The sequence below is a fragment of the Vombatus ursinus genome, unplaced genomic scaffold, assembly GCF_900497805.2.
Source record: "Vombatus ursinus unplaced genomic scaffold, bare-nosed wombat genome assembly UNPS02014870.1, whole genome shotgun sequence".
NCBI lineage: Eukaryota > Metazoa > Chordata > Mammalia > Diprotodontia > Vombatidae > Vombatus > Vombatus ursinus.
Window position 1 is genome coordinate 10715433 of NW_020954648.1, and position 14234 is coordinate 10729666.

Genomic DNA, 14234 nt, shown 5'->3' on the forward strand with positions numbered 1-14234 from the left:
GCGACCTCAGACAAAACACTTGACACGTACTAGCTGTGTGACCCTGGGCAAGTCACTTAACCTCAATTGCCTAAAAAAACAAAAACAAAAGCAAAAAGCTGGATTCAGAACAAAAAAAAAAAATGAAGGTGATAGCTGATTAGGGAAGCTGACATTGTTAACCAGAAGACAGTGAAAATATAGAACTTCTCAGTTCCTATTTTCATCTTTAACAAGAAGACTAGTCTTCACACTGGAAATTATAGAACAGACAATGTAAACAGGGCTATACCTCAAGATAGGTAAGAACAGAAAAAAGAATACTAGCTGTTTTAAACGTGTTCAAGTCTTCAGACTTTTGATTTTTCCTTATAATTCTTGCTAAAATAACTTACAGAAATAATCTCAGAACCACTGGACTGTTGGTAATCTCTAAGGAACTATAGAGTACCAGAAGATTTTCATAATTGGGACTTTATGCTAAAAATGGAGTGAAAAAAGGAGGATCCCAGAAACTACAGGTCAGTTTGACACTGATCTCTAAAATTTTTTAAAAATAGATCATTTAGAGAATAGTTTATAAGCATCCAGAAACTAATGTAGTGATCACTACTTGCCAACATAGGTTTACAAGCCAAATTTGGCCAAGATTATCACACATTTACTGAACTGCCTACTTTTCCTTTTCTTTTCTTTTTTTTTTGGGTAGGCAATGGGGTTACATGACTTGCCCAGGGTCACACAGCTAGTAAGTATTATGTGTCTGAGGCCGGATTTGAACTCAGGTCCTCCTGAATCCAGAGCCGGTGTTCTATCCACCGCGCCACCTAGCTGCCCCACTACTTTTCCTTTTCTAATAAGGTTACTAGCTTGATAGGCAAATGGAATACTGTAGATATAGTATATCTGCTGCAGTCAAGATTTTAAGAGTCTTTCATAACAGCCCTGGTTGATAAAAAATTTAGTGTTAAAAGTGTTAATTTGAACCCTGATGAATAATTCCATTTAAGTATTTGATTAATGACTGTTGGCCTAGTCAACTAAGTAAACAACATGGATATAAACATACATTTATCAAATTTTTAGATCATATAAAACTAGGCTAACATACAAGATGACAGAATTAAATTCAATATGATCTTAACAGGCTAGCAAAATGTTGCTCATGATATAGGTATAATCAGGGGCTGACAGAATAAAATAAAATTTTAACAACCCAATGGTAAAAAAAAACAAGAGGGAACATCTAAAAGAAAAACCACTGGGGTAACATCTAGATGACATTTGACAAGGATAAACGGAAAGCTCTATTATATCTGGTTGTGTGATTTTAATGACCAAACTTGGATTGAAGAGGACCTGAAAAAATGTGACTTCTTCCCTGTACCGCAGAGGGGAAGGCTGATTGCGTATTTCCAATTATACAGTAAAAAAAAAAAACCAAAAAACCCACCTCTACATTTAAGTAAAAAAATAATTGAACAACTACAGGATCAGGTAGTTCTAATTCGGGAAAAGACTGGAGAGATTACTTTTCAAAAACATGCACTGAAATATGCACTTCACTCTGCTTGCTCCGCCCCCCCGCCCCAGCTGTACCAAGAAAGACAAAATGCTTGCACCCCTGAAAGGGAAGATGAAAAGGAAAAGTGAAGTATCAGAAGAAAGGAGGCACATTAGTCATTGATGGCTAGAGCAAAGGCTCGACAGGCCAGCTCCTTCTTCCCCTCTCGCAAAGGAAGCAGTCCAAGTGAGCGTCCACTCTATTTGGATGTAACTCCTTGTCTCTCTGCCTGTCAAGCATCCCTTATTTTGGTCTGTTAAGTCCCTCTTGGCTAAAGAACAGCTGCAGCTTGAGGCTTGGGGATATACCCGTTACAGACATTAATTTCAATATCAAGATTGTGTCTATATGATTCCACAACAGGTGAGCAAGCATTATAGGTTTAGGTATTTCTTTTACAAGTGTACAGAAATGACATTGACATTTCTCTGGTTTTGGGGTGTGTGAATATGTGTGTGTTTATGAAAAAAGACCTGGGGGAGTTTTAGTTGGCGGCAGGCTAAATGAGTCAACAGTATAACTGGGCTGCTAAAGTTAACATAACCTTAGGCGGCATTAAAAAAATATAGTATCTAGATCATGGAAAGTAACAGTCCCACTGTACTCCATGCTACTCAGACAACAGAGTAGAGTACTGTGTTCATTTCTGAGTGCCACGTCTTAACACTGCCACTTAAAAACTATAGAGTATGTTCAGAGAATAATTTAGGTGTGAACTTTGAAGGCATCATAGATGATGAGTCTAGAAAAAGACTATAGGGAGACATAATAGATCAAATATCTGAAGGGAAGTCATGAAAAAGACGGAACTCAGTATAAAATTACACTCAGTATAAAGTTCCAAAAAGACAGATACTAACTTAACAAGGTAACTTTTTCACAATGGAATGAGTTCTTCAAGTAGTAGTAGACACTCTAAGAAGCTGGCCAATCATGTGACCTGGATTCAAGTTTTAAAAAAAAAAAAAGTACTTCTGTACAAGACATTGTTAGGGACTGAAAGAGCTAAAAAGTTAAATAAAGATATGAACCCCAGTAGGATAGGATGAAGGGACATATAGTTAGTTTTTCACAACATGACTACTATTGAAGTATTTTGTGTGACTACACATGTATAACCTTGCTTGCCTTCTCAATGAGTGAGGGTGAGGAGAGAAGAAAGAAAATTTGGAACCCCAAGTTTTAAAAACAAATGTTAAAAATTGTTTTCATATGCAACTGGGAAGATATACAGGCAATGGGGTATAGAAATCTATCCTGCCCTATAGGAAAAGAGAAGGGGAAGGGGATAAGAGAAGTGGGGGAGGAGATAGAAAGGAGGGCAGATTAGGGGAAGGAGTATTCAGAATTCACACAGTCCTGAGGTGGGGGGAGGGACGAGATGGGGAGAAAATTTGGAACTCAAAATCTTGTGGAAGTCAATGTTGAAAACTAAAAATAAATTAATAAAAATAAAATTAAATTAAAAAAAAGATATGAATCCTAGCTCCAGGAATTTATACCCCGGCAAAAGAGATGCAGCAGCCAAATAATACCAAAGAGAACACAGGAGCCAGAAGCTGTCAGTTCAGATTCTAGCTCTGCCCCTTAGTAGCTGTATTGGAAAGGTCACAACCTTCTTGGATTCTCAGTTTCCTCCACTGTGAAATACTTAAAGCTACCCATCTCACAGTTATTTCAAAAATCACTTGAGAATACTTAGAAACTGCTTTGTAAGACAGGAAGCTCTATAAAATATATCAACTATTACAAGTAACTATAACGTAAAAGAGGACCTAAGTGTCTAAGAGGTACAAAGTAACAGTTGAGAGGCCAAAGAAATTACTTGTACCTGGGGAAGATCAAGCAAGACTTCATGGAGTAACATTTAAGTTGAGCCTCAAAGGAGGGGTGGGATTTAAATAAGAAAGGAGGACATTCGAGGGAAATTTCTGTTGTTCAGTTGTGTGACTTTTTGTGACCCTATTTGGGGTTTTCTTGGTAGAGATACTGGAGTGGTTTGCCATTTCCTTCTCCAGCTTATTTTACAGATGAGGAAACTGAGGCAAACATGGTTAAGTAACTTGACCAGGGTGACACAGCTGGTAAGTGTCTGAAGCCAGATTTGAACTCAGAAAGTTGAGTCTTCCTGACTCCAGGTCCAACCCTCTATCCACTACACCACTACGAGTCTGGGAGGCAGCAAATACATGGAAGAGAAAATACCGAATGCAAGAACAAAGTATCTAAAATACATTTAGATCTGAGTCCAACCCCTTTATTTTACAAAAGAAACTAGTATCAAGAGATGAAGTGACTTGCCAAGGGTCATGTGGACAGTGAAGTGGGATTTTAACCCAGGTTCCTGACTCCAAGTTCAGTCCTCTAATCATTATTCCATGCTGCCTCTTTAAACATGAGCTGGAGCCAAATCATAGAAGGCCTTGAATGTCAGGCCTCTACTCTTATTTCACAGGCAAACAAAAGCCTATGAATATTTTTGGGCATAGCTCAAGTTTAGGGTGCTATGTTAGGAGCTTTTACCAGGCAGTACTGTGTAGAACTGACTGAACAGGAGAGATCTGTGGCAGGAAGATCACTTTAGGTAGGCAGGAGATAATTCGGACCTGCGCTAGGATGGTGACATTTGTTCAAAGGATATTCTGAAGGGAAAATAGATAAGCTGGTCCCTAACTAGACGGAGGCATCTATCTCCTGCCTCCATGTCTTTGCCCAAGTGGGAACCTGTGTCTACCATGCACTGCCCCCTTATCAATCTTGTTCAAAGGACAGCTTAGGTGCCACCTCTTACAAGAGACCTTTCTGATTTCCTCCAGATATTCCTGTTTCCCTCTTGGAATTACTTTGTATAAATTTTTTACTCATATACATTTGTACATTTTGTATCCCCCAAACAGAATATCAACTCTTCAAGGGCAGGGTTTCATTTTTGTTTTTGTAAGCTCTGTACCTATTTTACAAATAAGAGCTCGATAAATCCCCTTGTTGAATTTAACTGGGGGAGGAGGGGGGAAGGATTAGAGGATTAAGAAACGAAGAAATACAGAACTAATTCTTGCACTTGGTGGACAAATGCTGGATTAGATAACCTCTAAGATCCCCTCAAACTTTGAGAATCTCTGGATTTTTGGACACAGTAACTTTATGCTGCTATCCTGGACTTTATATATTTTTTCTTGATTATTTCATCTTTAATAATCATTTCTATGTATATGATTCTCTAATCTTTATCTCCAGGACCAATTTTTCCCCTAAGCACCAGGTTCACATTTCCAACTGCCTGGTGTACATCTCCTGGATCAAATTCAAATGTGCCCAAAGCTGAATTTATTGTCCCTCCCCCAAAACCTGTCCGTCTTCCTAATATCATTATTTCCATACCAGCATTTTCCTCAGTCATCCAGGTATAAAGACGTCAGGGTATTTGCTTTTTTCCTCTCTCCTTACATCCAATCAGTTGTCAAACTCAGTACTGTCCATTCCAATTCAACATTTCTTAAATTTGTCTTTCTCCTTTTCATTCCCATTACTCTAGTTTAGGCTCTCAGTATCTCACCTACAGTACTGTAATAGTCTTTTAAGTCACCTCCCTAACTCAAAGTCCATCAACATACAGAAGCCTGATCTTCAAGTTCAGAATTCTGATCACCACACTTCCTTGGTCAAGAATACACCATCTGGCCCCATGCACTCATTCAACACACTAATCTATCACCAAGTCCTTGAGGACAGAGGCTGTTCCTTACTCCACCTGTATATCCCCGGCACTTTACACAGAGCAGATACTTAAGAAATATGCGAATCAAATCTCTTGGAAACTTGAACATTGTGGCCAGTTGGAACCCATCAGAAGCTTATGAAAGTTTCATGGATCCAGTCAGTATGCTTATAGGCATTCATTACAATTCCCTAGAGATCTAAGAATACATCTTTATTTGTTTGTTGATTAATTTAATGTTTAATCATGAAATCTTTTATACTCTAACTGAATTCTTCTTGCTGGTACAACAGTCTTTGCCACTAGATGCAGGTTCTCTCATGGCATGGTGCTTGTTCTACTTCCTTGTACTGCCCCCAATGTGTCAAGCACACACTCAGATATATTTTTCTATTACTTAATACTTAGTTGATTTCATTGGATCAATTTATTTTATTAATAGAAATTTTTTAAGTGAGGGTTTTTTTTAAACACACAAAAGCAATTCCAAATAGTTTTCAGGTTAAAAAACTGAGTAACAAATCAAAGAACATGAACATCACTTCCAGAGAGACTTTTCCATCTAAGCAGCTTTATTTTAATGTAGTTATAGTAGCAATATAATATAAAGGTATCCAGATGAAATCCAAACACTATATATTTATGTCCTGTTCTAAATTAGCAACCTTTAATGAAAGAGAATTTAAGACGAGGTCAGCTATTTCTAAAGTGTCTGATACAAGAGTAAAATTATGATGCTGATTAGTTGAAGATGATGATTTATTTGCTATAAATATCATTTGGTGGGACACTTACCTGAGTATTGCACAAATCACACGAGTAAACAAAATTATAATTTGCAGAGTATACTCTGTCTTGCCTTGAGCAAATCATTTGAATTTCTTAGACCCCCATAACAATTGGTTACCAAGTCCTGTCATTTCAACCTTCATACCACCTCTCCTAAATGCCTCCTTCTCCCATCTGACATTGCTAATACCCATATTCAGGCCCTCATCTCTTCACACTTGGACTACTGCAATAGCCTTTTGACTGGTCTCCCTGACTCAAGTTTCTCCCCACTACACTCCATCCTTCACTCAGCTGTCAAACTGATCTTCCTAAGGTACAGGTCTGATCATGTCGCCTTATTCAATAAATTCCAATGGCTCCCCATCACTTAGGGTTCAAAGCCCTTCATAACCTGGATCCCTTCTACCGGTCCAGTCTTCTTATATACACACCTTTTCCTCCCTTCACATACTCTCCAGTGACACTGGCCTCCTTTACTGTTCCTGACAGGAGACACTCCATCTCTCACCTCTAGGCATTTTCTCTAGTTGTCTCCTGCCCCTTCCTAGTCTGGAATTCTTTCCCATTTCATTCCCACCTCCTGGCCTTCCTCACTTTTTCAGGTCCCAGCTAAAATCATTCCTTCTATCAGAAACCTTTCCCAATCCTCTTTAAAGCTGCCGCCTTTTTCCTGTTGATTATTTCTAATTTATCTGGTACATACCTTGCTTGTACATAGTTGTTTGTATGCTGTCTTCTCCCCCCCACCCCAGCCCCCAATTAGACTGTTCCTGGTGAGTAGAGACTGTTTCTGGTCTTTCTTTGTACTCCCAGTGATGAACACAGTGCTTGGCACATTGTAGGTGCTTAATAAATGCTTGCTGAATGACTTCAGTTTCCTTATGGGCCTCTGAGGAATGTATCTGAAATACTATATAAATGAGTTATATGATTAAGCCTTTAATTGTTTTTAACCCCACCTATTTTATCCTTAGAGATGCTAAAGAATGGTAGAATGCTAAGGTCTCATCCTGATTCTCAAACAAAAGGGACGGAAATATTAATAGCTTTGGGGAAAGTGGTGGGGGGGACAGAGGCTGCATGATACAGAACCACGAAGTATTTAACATTAAGTTGCAGAGGAAAAACGTCATGAGAAATAACAATAGAACATCAGATAGAATCAATGAAAATAAGTACCCTCTATTAAAAAGGTTGAACAAGTTTTGTGTTCTTGGACACTTGAGGAAAAGTAGCTTTAGCCAGCTTCTAGAAGGCATTATACTTTTTGTGAGGAAGGCAGCATTGGACAAATGCCTAGATCTGTGGAGGATATGCGGTAAAGAAACATATACACTGTAGCCTTATTGTAACACCAACAGTATAACACAGGACCACCTTGGACCCTTTCCAAAAGGGTTTAGTTACAAGGAGTACTGGAAGAAGCTATTTATAACTTAGTCTTACCTATAATGTCATTCTACATCATGGACTGCATTACAGAGACTCTGGTTTAATTCCAAGAATCATGATTTTTATTAAGATGCCTAGTCATCCCTGTTCCTTTCCCTGCCCTCCAACTCCCTAGTTTCTGTTTTGTTTTTTAAAAATTGATAGTCAAGTAATCTGAACAATTTTGACAAGAAGTCTCTACTTTTAGGCATCTTATTCCTCTATTCAAGGAAAGGAAGGATGATCGATACATAGAGACGGAGTTGCATTTGGAAATGGAGTCTACTGAAAATGACTGGAAACAATGATTATATTTTGACAAATTCCCATTATCATGGTAAATTCATCCTAATTCTTACTAGGTAGTATGTTATATAAGGTCACATATAAAGATATACATGTATGTCAGACTCATGGTTTCATTGATGTAGTAAAGTTCTGGCAAGGAAACTCCAGCCACAAATGTATATCAACAACCAACTGTTCTGGAACTTGTGGCTTACAAGTTGTCTCCTGTGTCTTGAAGATAAGCGTCTTCACCAAAGTCACACCATTAACATTTGTCAGGAATTGGAACTTGAACACAGGTCTTTCAGTATAACAAGGCTAATTCTCTATTTACCTATTTGATCTGTCTCTCACTGCTTTACATGAGAACCAAATACTAGGATTAGAGCAGCATAATCTTTTAAAAAACACTGTGCAGGTCAGGTCTACTGAGGTTCTGAACTATAAAAATTCCTCACTGTCCACAACACAAAAGGATTCCCACACTGGATTAGTAACAACCCCTAAGCTAGGCTCACAGACTAATTCTGATCCATTATGTTGCTGAAGGAAAATCAAGAATTCATGGAATGATGGGTCAGGGAAAATCAGTAAAGCTTAAGAGAATAGTTGTGTTTTGCATGGATGATGTTGCACACAAATTGGAAGAAAGAAAGAAACAAGGTCCTCTGCATGGATATATCTTTAAAGGATATTAGATCTGGAAGGGGTCACAAGACTGGAGATTTATTTTGAAGATTAGACTTCTGGGATAAAGATAACTAAATTGACTTTACCAAGCTCCCATAATAAACTGAGACTAGAATCCAATTCTCCTTTTTCTACAACAATTTTGGTATAAATGATGGAAAGGTTGGCCAAGAATAGAGGGGTCAAAGGAGAGCAATAAAAACAGATGTTTGTAAAAATCAAGTTGATGGTGGGTTATGACTGTTCGACTAAATTAGGATGAGCTCCTATAATTATGTATCATTGCTAAGAATAGCTAACATTAATATACTGGAAGTTTGCAAAGTATTTTTACATATTTCCTCATTCGACTGTTACCTTGTGAGGTAGGGTATCGTCTCTGTTTAAGAGATGAGAAAACTGAGGCCGAGAGAGCTTAAGGGACTTGCTCAGAGTCACACAGGTAATAAGTATCTGGAGCAGGTCTTTGTAGGCAAAAATCTAAAATTACAAAACTATTCAAGGAATTTTATTTCAAGAAATTGCATAGGGAAGACCATAGGCCATAAAAGACTGGTATACCCAGAAGGCTAATGAAGTACTCCAAGAATAAAGCATTTAATATTAACCTTTTATTCCACCATCCTGGTAAAAAGAGACTCAAATATCACCTAAAATTCTAGACTGTCCACAGTGATAGCTGAGAATAGCAAAAAATAAATGGAAATCATACCCCCAAAATTTGGTTTCACGAAAAGGAATTTTTGAAATTCCCATCCTGAGTCAATTTTCCACTTCAATCCAGCCTCTTTCCTACATCTGAAATGGGAAATATGCCCAATTGTGTTTTATACTCTACTGAATGGAAGGTTTATTGAATGAAATTTTGCAAGTCTTGATTACTTAAAATACCAGCATTAAAGACAAAAAAGGACCTGAAATTAATACTAAAAAATAATAAACTTCAAGCCTACAACATAAAAAATACATAGCATTAAAAAAAGATAGACATCCTAAAATTATCTCACTCAACAAACACTTTCTCTTCTAATACTCAGCTGGACCATCTTAATTCAGCACTATTAAAGCCTAAATGCTGACTAAGCATTTTGAAGTGACTAATACCCATGCTGCAAATAAAGTATCTTTCTCTGAAAATGATCCTTTAGTTCATTGCGTACACTATCAAGTGGGCTAAGACAAAGCAGAAATCTCTGTTTATACTAGAGCAAAGCTGATTTATGGGGAGTGCAGCAAGCATCTGAACACCAAGGTTTTGTTGCTTCCAGAAGTAGAGAGATAGATTCCAAACCGGGAAGGTGAGTTGCGTCCTCGAGATAAGTTCGGGTAGGATAGCTTTCTGGGCCTCGGATCTGGTTCTAGACAAAGCCCAGAAACGTCAAGTCGGATAAACGGGGAGAGGAAAAATACAAAAGCGACTTCTCACAGCAGGGGAGATAAATAACAGCCTTTGTAACCAGTTGTGGCTGGGTAGCCCAGAGGACAGGAGGCTGGAGAGCCAGGGCAATCTCACTGGGGCCCTCTGCGGGGACTCCAAGGCCCCAAGGAAAGACCTTGAGTGTCAAAGGAAGAACGACACCCCCCAACCCCCACTTCCTCCCAGGGAAACCCGGGCGACGAGATTTGGGGGACAAATTCGCGCATGACACGGGCTGGGATAAAGGGGCGATCACTCCACTCCTTCCTCCTCGAATGGCGCTTTCCCCCCAATTCATGGACTGCGATGATTTAAGAAAAAAAGAAGAGGGGAGAGACTGGGCGGGGGCCCCCCGCCAGGAGCCCAGAGAAGAAGGGAGGAAGCTGCCAGAAGGGCGTCCCCCAGGTTTGGGGGCGCCAGGGCTGGGCAGGGGAAGGCCGCGGGGTGCGGGGGCAGCGGCGCCCCCGGGCGGGGGTCATGGGAACGCCGGCTTTCTCTCCCTTCCCCGCCCCCCCCATCTTCTCTCAGCCTCTTAGCCGCTTTACCTGCAGGTGACCTGTTTGGTCCAGCCACCGCCGCTGCCTCCCCCTCCTCCTCCCGCCGCCGGGGACTGGGAGGCGACTGTGGGGGTGAGGGTGGGGGAGGCCGCTGCCACCGCCGCCGCCGCTGCCGCTCCTGATGTTGTGGCTGTTGTTCCGGGAGCTGCAGCCTCCGCCATTACTGTTTATCCCACACAGCAATGGCACCGGAACTTCCGGGATCACATACTTCCGGCCAGGCGGCGGAGGGGGAACGGGGGGGGGGGGAGGAGGGAGGAGAGAAGGGAGGAGAGACTGGGCTAGCCTCTCCCTACTCCTCACCACCTCCCCAAACGGCGTCGCGCCACCCCTCCCCATCCCCCCATCCTGCGGTCTGCGCTGAACAAAGGGGGGGGGCCTCGGCCGGAGAGCGCCCTCTGCCCGCCCACACGGCTCCTCTAGCTTCCCTCTGATTGGTGGAGCGCGCTTTCTACCGGCAAACGGGAGGGGCTAGAGTGACTGTGGCTCTGTGCAGGTGTGCTCCGTCTCCAATCATCAACATCGGCATCAAAAGCATCATCGGCATCATCAGCATCATCCTGAGGATTGAAAATATGTATGCCTTCTCTGTTGATTGTCTCCAATTTGTTTTGTTTTACAGAGTTGTTTCCATGTTGTCGCTCCCGTTAGACTGTGAGCTCCTCGAGGGAAGGCGCTGTCTTTTGCCTTTCTTTGTACCCTCCAGTATTTAGTGGAGTGCCTGGTACATGGTATAATAGATGCTTATTGAGGGACCGTCTGGTCACATAGCTATATAGACATCTTATATATATAATATATATATAAGATGTCTATATAGATATACATTCATGCTCATATACATAATGTCTGTATTACCTAGGGCTCTGTGATTGACAAAAGCTTTGGCCCAGATTATGTAGCATGTCCACCTAATATACTTAAGCCTCCCTTAATATTTCTTTACTTTAGCTGTTCAATTGACAAGCATTTATTAAGCAGCTTACTACATGCCAGGCACTGTACTAAGCACTGGGGTTACAAAGAAAGGCAAAAACATGTAAAGCTTATATCAGATTGCATACTGTCTTGGGGAGAAGGGAGGGGAAGAGAGGGGAGAGAGGGAAAAAATTTGGAACTCAGAATTTTATAAAAGTGAATGTGGGAAACTAAGAATAAAAAACTAAAAATAAATATATAAAAGAGGGGGGAGAAACAAAAAAGGGCAAAAGACAGTCCCTGTTTTCAAGGAGATTACAATCCAACTTGAGAGATAACTAGCAAACAGTTAGGTACATATGAGACATATACCCGATAAATTGGGAATAATCAACAGAGGAAAGATAGTAGCATTAAGGGGGATTGAAAAAGGCTTCTTGTAGAAGAATAGATATTTGGCTAGGAGACTTGAAGTTATAGAATTATACTTAATAACATATAATTATATAACAATGCATATTACATAATTAAATGTTATTATAATTGAGTAAATAAATATTTATACGTACTATGTTGGATACCAATATGGCATAGAATTCTATTAATATATCATTTTATAACAATGTAGAATACATAGTACAATTATATAACAAAGTATAACATATTATATTAATATAAGTTAAGTAATATACAGTATATCATGATTATCATTAATTATAATGACACAATGAAAACCCTTATAGATTTCAGTTTGACTATTTGAAATCAGACAGAAATTTGGATAAAACGTGTCTGAAAGAGGAATGGATGTTAATGAGTAAATGGGATTCTACTTATATACTACTTGTCAGAAATGTCCCTTTTACTGGGAGCGAGGCATAACTGTGATCTACTTCCTGTAATTGAGGCTTCCTCCCAAGCTTCCAGTCACCTGTCATCTGTCAATGGAAGCTCTGGCTGTTCTGGTTATTAAGGTCAGAACTTGACAGTATTGTAATATAACTGAAAGTCTGAATGAAAAAAAATTAAGTCAGTCTTATGAGATAGGTTGCTATGGCCTGAACTTTAAAACCTTTCTGATTTTCCTCTCAGGCTGCGCTTTGGACTTCCTCTACCATGACCCAGCCCTTTATTCTGAAGCCTCACTCCAGCCCTGGAATTGACGCATTGGAAAAACCTTCCATCCCTGTGGCCTCTCCCTCACATTGGATGCCTTCTCCCAGAACCTCCATATAAAGAGAGCACTCAGTCTGCATTCCAGACTTTCTCTACCATGCCTCCTCAAAGGTTCTCCTCCTTGTCCCTTTTCCAAGCGCCTTTTTTGTATAGTCCTCTCTGTTTCAAATATAAGCTCCTTGAGTGCAGGAACTATCTTTGTTTCTATGTGTATTTGTATGCCTAGCACTTCTAAGCATATAGTAAGCACTTAAATGGTCATTGACTTCTGATCCACCTGCAGATGGGCTCCATACTTGCTGTAAAGCCCTAGTTAGACTCCTTGAGTTCTCAGTCTTTAGAAAGTCATAGAATGCTGCAGCTGGAAAGTGCCTTAGAGACCCTTCAACCTCATGTCCTCAACTTCCTTATTTCTAAGAGAAGGGAGGTTGAACTACATGGTCCCTATGACCCTTTCCAGCTGTAAGAATCTGTGAAGCTATGACAGAAAATAAGTAGAATAAGTTCATTGCACTCCTACTTTAGCTTATAGTTTAGCTAAAGAGAGAAGAGCATTGTAACCTGAAACAATTAGGAAGAAACTAAAAGGAAATTCAGTTGTCAGTTAATCAAAGTGTATTACGAGGTACAGTGGTCCCTGACCAGAGTTTCCAGCCTGGATAAAAACAATCCCTAGAGACAATAACATTAACACTAAGATTGTCTTGGTTATGTGGTTATAATCAAAACCTGGTATTTTGTTTTCTTGTACAGAAGGAATTAGCCACATTGAAGGAAAGATACCCTAGATCAGGGATTCTGGATAACCTAGACACCCTAGATACCGTAGGCCAGGAGTCCCTGGCCTCCCAAGGAATCTATGGGTTGATTTCAAGATTCATGAAATTGGATGAAAAAAAATTAAACTTTTATTTTCACTAACCCTTAGCTGAAATTTAACATTTCTTTCAATTATGAATTTTTTAAAAAAGACAAAAACCCAAACCCATGATTCTGGGAAGAGGTCCATAGGCTTCAACAGTCAGCCACAGGGATCCATGACACAAAAAGGTTAAAACTTCTCCCCTAGAGTTAGACTGTATCATCATCCAGGTCAATCAGTCAACCAACAAGCATTTATTAAGTGTCTATTATGTGTTAGACACAGAAGATACAAAGACAACAGCAAAACAGTCCCTGACCTTGAGGAACTTGCAGTATTCCTATGGGAGACATGTACGTAAGTAGATACGTACAAAATTGTATGTTGTAAATATAATATTGTGGAAAAGGCACTAGCAGCTGGGTGGGGAATCAGGAAAGGCTTTATATGGTGCTTAAATTGAGTCTTGAAAGAAGCTAGGTATTCCACTTGATAAAGGTGAGGAGAGAGTATATGCCAGGCAGGGAGAAACAGCTAATTCAAATATATGAAGATGATGTGAGGAACAGTAACTTTGGCTATTATGGAAATGACAGGGTTGGAATCTGGGCCCCAGAAAGGAAAAACCCTGGACTTTGCCACTTGGACAAATCTCTGGTGTTCCCCTGAGGCTATAATCCCTTCAACTGACCTTTCATTGTGGCTACACCCAATCTCCCCTCCATTGTCTTACCTCCCTATGGCCTCTGGCCATTTCCCACCCTTAATCCTAGCTAGGTTCCATTCTGCCTTGGCCACGAGGTCCAGGTCCCAGGAGTTCTGTTCACCCCAGCTTACTAGCC

At 40.1% G+C, this 14234-nt stretch overlaps 1 protein-coding gene across 3 annotated transcripts in view; it reads right to left on the reverse strand.

Moving 5' to 3' along the window:
- Positions 1-10596, reverse strand: part of MKRN1 (makorin ring finger protein 1) — a 35499-nt gene extending 24903 nt beyond the window's left edge. The window contains exon 1 of one of the 3 annotated variants that reach the window (XM_027842355.1): positions 10425-10596. The gene's annotated coding sequence lies outside the window, so the exon portion shown is untranslated. The remainder of the gene's footprint in view (positions 1-10424) is intronic. The other 2 variants (XM_027842354.1, XM_027842353.1) reach the window with 2 other exon arrangements.
- Positions 10597-14234: the final 3638 nt, after the last annotated feature.